General features: G+C 44.4%; 1 pseudogene; it reads left to right on the forward strand.

The window, feature by feature from the left end:
- Window positions 1-2689: 2689 nt before the first annotated feature.
- On the forward strand, window positions 2690-3101 carry LOC135361520 (protein kish-A-like; annotated as a pseudogene).
- Window positions 3102-6707: the final 3606 nt, after the last annotated feature.

The following is a 6707-nucleotide window of genomic DNA, read 5'->3' on the forward strand; positions in this document are numbered from 1 at the left end:
TTCATTAGCTGGAATACTTCTACAAAGAGAACTCCCTCTTCCCAAATCTCTGGTTTCCCCAAGGTACGATTTATATAGGGACAGCACACTAGCTGTTTGTTTCATTTTTTTTTTTAAGATTTATTTATTTGAGATAGAGAGAGAGAACAAGCAGAGGGAGAGGGAGACAAGCAGATTCCGCACTGAGTGGGGAGCTCGACGTGGGGCTCGATCCCAGGACCCCGAGATCATGACCTGAGCCGAAATCAAGAGTCGGACACTTAACCAATTGAGCCATCCAGGTGTCCCCACACTAACTGTTTTATTAGAATATCTTCAGTTTTAAATATCACTGCCTGAATTTTAGTCTCCATGTCCTAGATTTCTGAGCTCCTTCCCATGAGAGACTATTTCTGGACATTTATAACTGCATAAATCTCACAACTTTTCTAATGTGCTCCTTTGTTTTTCTCCTGCCTTACTCCCCTCCAGTTTGTCCGGTTCCCCCATGAAAACAGTGTTCTAAGAAGTTCAGTAAATACTCGAATGGTTCCTTAGTCAGAGATGGACTCCAACTTGCCAGTTCATACTTGCCAATACTATCCTGGCCTGAAACAGGAGAGGAAGCCGCATCCCTATTAGCAGGGAATGATTCTGCCTCCCTTTTATGGTAATACGAGAGTACACCATCTTCATTTATCTATCTAAGTATTGTTCTAAATCAAATACAATCCATATGTTAAACAACAGCAATAATTTGTAAAAATCAGATAAGGTAAGGGAAAAGCCTCACCAGCAGAGGTAAGGTGTAATTTATGTGAAATCCAGGGGTACCGTCTCCCCAGGGGTAGAGTGTTTTGTCCAGGGGTAGGACGTAGGATGAGAGAGTACAGAATTGAGTATGATATCCCGCAGAAGTGACATTCTGAGAATTTTGCACTGGGTTAATGGAAGATGTCTTGGAAGGATATCCCGTAAGAAGGAGCCAATTAGGGGGGCCTGGGTGGCTCAGTCTGTTTAAGCATCTGACTCTTGATTTCAGCTCAGGTCTTGATCTCAGGGTTGTGGGATTGAGCCCCGCGTGGGGTTCCATACTCAGTGGGGAGTCTGCTTAGATTCTCCCTCTCCCCCTGCTTGCTCTCGAGCGCTCTCTCTCTAAAATAAATGGATACATCTTGGGGCTCCTGGGTGGCTCAGTCGTTGGGCGTCTGCCTTCGGCTCAGGTCATGATCTTAGGGTCCTGGGATTGAGCCCCGCATCAGGCTCTCTGCTCCACGGGAAGCCTGCTTCTTCCCTCTCCCACTCCCCCTGCTTGTGTTCCCTCTCTCGCTGTGTCTCTCTGTCAAATAAATAAAATCTTAAAAAATAAGTAAATAAATAAATGGATACATCTTAAAAAAAAAAAATGGAGGAGCCAATTAGGGACTTGAAGGGACGTAAAAGCTACATTATTAAAGCAGCATAACCCTGAATGCGGCGAGGAGTGTGGTGTGTGCTCATCGTCCGTAAGGGACCCTACATTTAGGAGGCAGGATGTGGAAGCAACACAGAACCAGGGGTCAGGAGACCCCAGGTCTGGTTTTGATGCAGTTGTTTACTAGCCGACTGTCCTTGGACAGGTCAGTTGATCACCCTAGGCTTCAGTCTACCAGTTAAATCAGAAAAAGATCCTTCTGGCTGTAAGCACATTACACAGCGGGGGCTCTCGCAGTCCCCAGTACCATCTGATGTGCACAGGCTCATCTGCATGTGCACCTTCATGCTCTGGGAGGATAAAAGCAAGCAGCCCGCGTGTCCTGGGTCCCTCTCCATCTCCCACTCAGCCCTCTCCAGGTCTTGGAAGAGAAGCAAAACCTCATTGCCGGGGGCGCCTGGCTGGCTCGGTTGGTAGAGCATGCGACTCTTGATCTCAGGGTCAGGAGTTCCAGCCCCACGTTGGGCGAAGAGCACACAGAAAAAAACAAAAACCAAACAACCCCCCCTCACACACACATACCTCATTGCTGCCAGTAATTAGCACATTACCTGCAAACTGAAGACTTCTCCAGGCTCCCGCCTCTCCTATCCCTACTTCCTAACAGTGTTTAACAGACACAGATCTCTGGCTTGTCATACACTGAGTCTTTTTCCATTACCTTGTTTTTGATGTTGTGTATCTACAAATGTGTCTGTCCTGTAAGATGTGAGCTCTGGAGGGGCAATGTATGTCTTGCTTTGTGGCTCTGTCTCACTCACTCACTCACTCACTCACACACACACACACACACACACACACAGAGCCACAAGTAGGAATATTTAAATGCTACTGGTGAGAGTTGAGGTAGCTGACTTTGTGTATTTCCCCTTTGTTTCTAACCTATGACTGGGCCCTTGGCTTATTGCATGGGCTCCACACTTCCTCTCTCTGTCACTTCAAAATCCACTTCCTCACCACGCCCCACCAGTTCTCTCTCTCTCATTCCTCTCAAACCTATGTCGGACCTCTGTCCCCACTGCCACTCTCCAGCTCCAAACAACCACCGTCCTCTTTTCTGAAGTCCTGCCCTCATCTCCTAACTGATCTCCCTGATTTTGTTTTTGCTCTAATTCCTTCTCATAGAAACCAAAGTAACCATTTAAAATCCTAAATCTAGTCACATCAGCTATCTGCTTAAAAGCCTGCGGCTTCCCATTGCTTTTAAGATAAAAACCCAAATCTGGTGGCTGGGGCTTTGCCGGCCTCACTATGTCTGCCATTTTCAATTTGCAGAGTCTGTTGACTGTAATCTTGCTGCTTCTATGTACCTGGTGCTTATATCCGGTCCTTGGCACCCAGCCTCCTGGACAGAACTAAAACTGGATTGTTGGGTATATTTTGGAAGTGCGCCAGAACTGGTGAACGGAAGAGTCCTTACGTGGCAGTATGCTGTGTAGTGATGGCCTTCAGCATCCTGTTCATACAGTAGCTTGGAAGAATATCAGAATTTAATTGCCATCAGATTTCAGTATGAAAAAAGGACTTACTTACAGAAAATAATGGAATGAATGGTTAACCCTTTTATCTCTGGACATTGAATGAGATAAATTTCCAGCTGCTATTCTCTATTTTTATTATTGGACCAATGTTCTGTATAAATAGGATGTAACCATTTAATACTCAAAGAGTTTAATATGTCTGTAACAATTAACCTCAGTACTGTCACTACAATATTACATTCTGCAAATATTATTCTGTTATGTCAGATACCAGTTTTTAGTGAGGTATCTCTAAGGCGCATAATAGAAAACAAAATTGGTAAGTGACCCAAGTTTCTTTCACTGTGATTCGGGAATGATAAATCCTTATAGAATGAGGGGAAAAAAAAAAAAAGATAAAAACCCAAATCTTTAACCAGACCTACAGGGCTTTCCTTGGTCTAACCCCCCCCCCCCAACAACAGCCTCCTCTGATATCACCTTCCTTCTCCCGTTCCCTCCATTCCTTGATCACACCAAGGTTGTGCACACCGTAGAGCCTTGGTCCGAACAGATCCCTCTGCCCAGAATGTTCCTTGCCCACATCTTTGCTTAGGTTCCTATTTATCAACCAGCTTTCAGCCTGAAATTCACCTCCTTGCAGAGATTTTCCCTGACTGTCCCCATCTAAGTTAGTCCTCCTCTCCCCGTACTCACTATCCCACTACGCTCTCTTATTGTCATCAAAGTCCATACACCTGTCTGACAGCTTCTTGTTTATTGCTTGTTTGGGCAAGCTCCATGATAGGGGGGAACCCCTTCTCTTGTTTACCATTCTCTTCCCAACACCTAAAATAGTGTCTGACAATGTAATAGGTGGTCAATAAATGCTCACTGGATGGATTAATGGATGCATACAGGCAAGGAACTTACTGTGTTGGAAAAGTAACAGTGTGAGATGAAGCTGGACAGGTGAGCAAGGGTCACACCAAGAAAGCTCTTAGTTACCAAACTAAGGATTTCACCTATTATTCTCTGGGGCAAGGGATGTTGCTGATGGTCCAGTTGAGGCCAGGCATGATCAGTAGCTGAGGAAATTTGATTTGGCGGCTATGTGTAAGTTATAGTACAGAGAGAGAAACTAAAGGCATTGAGATAATCTATGATATAAAGTGTTTATAGCACGATGTCTGGCCCATGGTAAGTCTCCAATAAGCGATTCGCATCACTGAGCATCATGGCAGGCACTGGGAGACAACAGAACAAAAAGGCAAGATCATTAAATCTTCTCTATACCTCAAAATAATTCCTAGACCCTATTACTATATTCCTTCCCTTCCTCTGTGTATGTGTGTGTGTGTGTGTGTGTGTGTAACTTCCACCCATATGTAGCTATTCTCAGGGCTGTCATGTCTAGGCTCTTTTAATAGGACTTCCCACCCCCAGCATGCCTTTGGCTTAGATTTCTCTTTCTCCCTTATTTGCTATATTTTGTTGGTGCCAAGTCACATAGCCTCTGCCTCTGCCCTGCTTTCTCTCTTTTTAAATTGTAAAAGCACCACGTGCTTTCTTTGAAATTTTCCATAAATACAGAACCGCCCAAACTCAAAAAAAAATGGAGGGGCGCCTGGCTGGCTCAGTCCAAACAATGTGCAACTCTTGATCTTGATGTTGTGGGTTCGAGCCCCACATTAGGTGTAGAGATTACTTAAAAAAATAAATAAATTTATAAAAATTAAATAGAAGAAAAGTACTGGCCCCTGAGTATTTATTTATTTATTTATTTATCTTAAAGATTTTATTTATTTATTTGAGAGAGAGAATGAGAGACAGAGAGCATGAGAGGGAGGAGGGTCAGAGGGAGAAGCAGACTCCCTGCCGAGCAGGGAGCCCGATGCGGGACTCGATCCCGGGACTCCAGGATCATGACCTGAGCCGAAGGCAGTCGCTTAACCAACTGAGTCACCCAGGCGCCCTATTTATTTTTTTTTTTAAGATTTATTTATTTGAGAGAGAGAGAGAGAGAGCACGTGGTAGGGGCAGAGAGAGAGGGAGAAGCAAGCTCCCCGCTGAGCAGGGAACCCAGCACGGGGCTCGATCCCAGGACCCTGGGATCATGACCTGAGCCAAAGGCAGACGCTTAACTGACAGAGCCCCCAGGCTCCCCTGGCCCCTGAGTGTTAAAAAAAAAAAAAAAAAATAGAAATGCCTTGTCTCTTCCTCATTCTCAACCCCAACTTCACCACCCAGATTTTAACTCTGTAATAGCCCTGCAAGCCAAGTCTTGTTTCTGGCTCCGCTTCTCTGCCCCTGCTATCATCTGACCTAAGGGATGGTTTTCCATTGGGCTGCCTTGACTTTTCCCTTCAGTTCAGTGTAACAAACATTTACTGAGTGCTTACTACACACCAAATCCTACACTAGACAGTGAAAGAGGCCCACATGTAAGAGCTCTTGAACGTTGAGCAAGTTACTGACTCTTTCTGACCCTCATTTCCTTACCTGCAAAATGAGAATAATCCCAGTACCTTTTTCATGGGGTTGAGTGGGGATCAATGAGATGACACACAGAAAACTCAATGTGTAGTACCTGCTTTTATCTGCTCCATAAATGTCAATGGCAACAATGAAAATGATGATAATCTTCACCTTGGAGGAGTTTATAGTTTAATGGGGAGACTTGAGAATAAGAATTATCTAGGGGCGCCTGGCTGGCTCAGTAGGTGGGGCATATGATTCTTGACCTTGGGGCTGTAAATTCCAGCCCCACGCTGAGTGTAGAGATTACTTTTTTTTTTTTTAAGTTTTGTTCATTTATTTCAGAGAGAGAGAGCGAGTGAGAGCGAGAGCAGGGCTCGATCCCAGGACCCTGAGATCATGACCTCAGCTGAAATCAAGAATCCGACGCCCAAATGACTGCCAGCCAGGCACCCCAAGTATAGAGACTATTAAAAAAAATTTTAATATTTTATTTATTTATTTGACAGAGAGAGAGATAGCAAGAGCAGGAAGGAACACAAGCAGGGGAGAGTGGGAGAGGGAGAAGCAGGCTTCCCGCTGAGCAGGGAGCCTGATGCGGGGCTCCATCCCAGGACCCTGGGATCATGACCCGAGCCGAAGGCAGACGCTTAACAACTGAGCCACCCAGGCGCCCCCCCCCCAAAATTTTTTTTTAAAAAAGAGAATTATCTAGGTGAAGAAAGATGGGAAAATATTTTTGGAAAAAAGGGGAAGAGCAGTTTATCTGAAATTAAAAGGTAGAGGGGCACCTGGCTGGCTCAGTCGGTAAAGCACGCAACTCTTGATCTCAGGGTCATGATTTCAAGCCCCAGGCTGGATGTAGAGATTACTTTAAAAAAAAAAAGAAGAAGAAGAAGAAACTAAAAGATAGAGGTAGAGTGTTGGGGGACTGAAGAGTAGGATCTTGGACTTATCCTCTAAGAATATGTTTCAAAGCATGAGCCAAGGCCCACCTGCTTTAGTCTCACCAGGTGTGCTTGTTCAAAATGCCAATTTGGTGGCCCCCACTTCTGACCAACTTGGTAAATTTACACTGGAATACTACACATCAAGGAAAATGAACAAACTACACTTATATGCAGCAACATGATGAGCCTCAAAAACTCAATATTGGATGCAAAAAATAAGACAAAAATACACATAGAAGGGTTGAAATACAATAAAGATAAAAACAGGCTAAATTAAACAATATATTGCTGGGGGCAGTAGGGATAAACATGCATTGTAATGAAAAGCAAAGGATTTATAAATACAAAATTCAAAGTAGAGGTTCA

The sequence above is a fragment of the Mirounga angustirostris genome, unplaced genomic scaffold (genome assembly GCF_029215605.1).
Source record: "Mirounga angustirostris isolate CCGP_5_RB_7025 unplaced genomic scaffold, mMirAng1.0.hap1 SCAF_9, whole genome shotgun sequence".
Classification (NCBI taxonomy): domain Eukaryota; kingdom Metazoa; phylum Chordata; class Mammalia; order Carnivora; family Phocidae; genus Mirounga; species Mirounga angustirostris.